Source organism: Sinocyclocheilus rhinocerous, unplaced genomic scaffold (assembly GCF_001515625.1).
Source record: "Sinocyclocheilus rhinocerous isolate Xijiao unplaced genomic scaffold, SAMN03320098_v1.1 scaffold1294, whole genome shotgun sequence".
NCBI classification, from domain to species: Eukaryota; Metazoa; Chordata; class Actinopteri; order Cypriniformes; family Cyprinidae; genus Sinocyclocheilus; species Sinocyclocheilus rhinocerous.
In genome coordinates, this window is record NW_015656157.1 from 2,562,455 (window position 1) to 2,564,370 (window position 1,916).

Genomic DNA, 1,916 nt, shown 5'->3' on the forward strand with positions numbered 1-1,916 from the left:
AAGACTTGTCAGATAAGAGGTGAGGTGAGCTAGCATAGACTAAAGAACCAGGTAAACAATGAATTAATATTTTCTGTTTCTTATAGCATTATAGTTTTGTCTTGTTTGTAGTGTGATCAACGTTTGCGTAAGTAGTAGATGTGTTAGGGAAGTAACACGTAACATTTTAATTACATTTTGCTAAAATGATCTAAATTAACCAAATGACTCGAAAAAAGATTCGTTCATTTTGCTGAACAAGACTCAAAGATCCGAGTCAGTAAAATGATCCGAACTTCCCATCACTAGCACGTAGACGCATTCGCCATCTTTAACGGTCAACTTGACGTCATTCACAATAATAATCAATGAATATTCGAAGACGCCACAATCCTGCAGAGCCGATGATTGTAAAAACTGCCGGGATTTAAATCTCCAAAGAAACGGGATAACCTTTCACAGGTGAGAATGTGTTGGTTTGTGTTTTTAAATGTATTAACTCAATATTACAAGTTTTGAAACATTGGTAACTTATGTTACTGTTATGGTGAATGAAGTTGACCCTTGGCGGACGGTTTACGTATAGCGGCCCATAGTAACAGTCGCTAATGAGGCATCTACGTATACACATCTATGGTCTCAGGCATGATGCACCTGTGAATTTGTGTGTGTTCACCCATTCAGTTAGCCTGTAATTTGCAGCTGTGTGTTAGAAAATGTTAGAAAAATATCAGCAATGCATAATTCTGTAAAAAGGACTTTTAAAATCTCGCTCTGACGAAGGAAAGAACCCGTCCATCAGCCTGCAAGTAACAGTAAGACTTTTCAGTTCCGAGCGCAGGCTGATCCAGTTCATTCTGTAAAGCTGAACACACTACTGTCAGGCCGATTATGAATGTAATTTAGGCTCAGTCTGTTTAAAGTCGTGTAGTGTGCGGTGTCTAAAGAATTTGAGGCCAGCTGTTGCCAGTCCTCCTCACAAAGATTATTTTTATAAATTTTGTGACTGGCGCTGGCGACTTACTGCACCAATAGCTTGTTTGCAATCACGTGATTCTGATGACGAGCAAAATCCAGATGGAGGGCAGGAAGTGAAAAGCAGAATGGATGAGATGGAGGAAAGTCCATACTGTACTGGTTTAGACACTATTACAAGAGAAAGGTATAAACAGAAAATCACAACATATGTTGGACGTGATCCTAATGTTATGAAGAGGAGCGATTTTTCATCTAAATTGAAATACTTGCCTGCCATCGAGGCGGTGGATATAGGCTAAGCAACTAACCCTGATGCAAGCAAGCTATTTTGAAAGTGAAAATCCCACATTTATGTGAGGGATGTGGAATATGTCACTCCCGAAACTTTGCTGCTTGTACAGGCTATGTGGCCATTGGTCCTGTTAGCAGCACGTAAAACTAATTATTTTATTCAAATTCTGAATTGATTATAGCCTAGAAAGCCAGCTAATAGCGCTTCCATATACTCACTAAAAAGCTGTCACTCACTTCAATTTATAGCAGTCTCACAATGTTCCGTTATAATCAGTGAAGCTCTCTAAACTGCACATATAATATCATATTTACATCGTGTCTACGTCTGGCATTTAGCATTGAGTGAATTCTGACTGTCTCATGCTGAATGTGTCAGAGTTGGCAGCCCTGTATCTATTTATATATTTCTTTATTAATATCTTAATATATTATTATATCTTATATAAACCATTTGCACACACGAACATTATCCGACTCGGCTCCTCCCGACCGCAGACGCAGGTTTACAAGCCACTTTTTCCTGCGTTTTTCAGTCTATTTCTTGCCTTTCCCCCCTTATGAACAGCACATTTTCGTACACGATAAATGCTCCTTGTGGTTTATTTTGTTTGACTGATTTGAGTATCCATCAATAATGCAAAACATAGGCATTTTGAGTTTCTGCT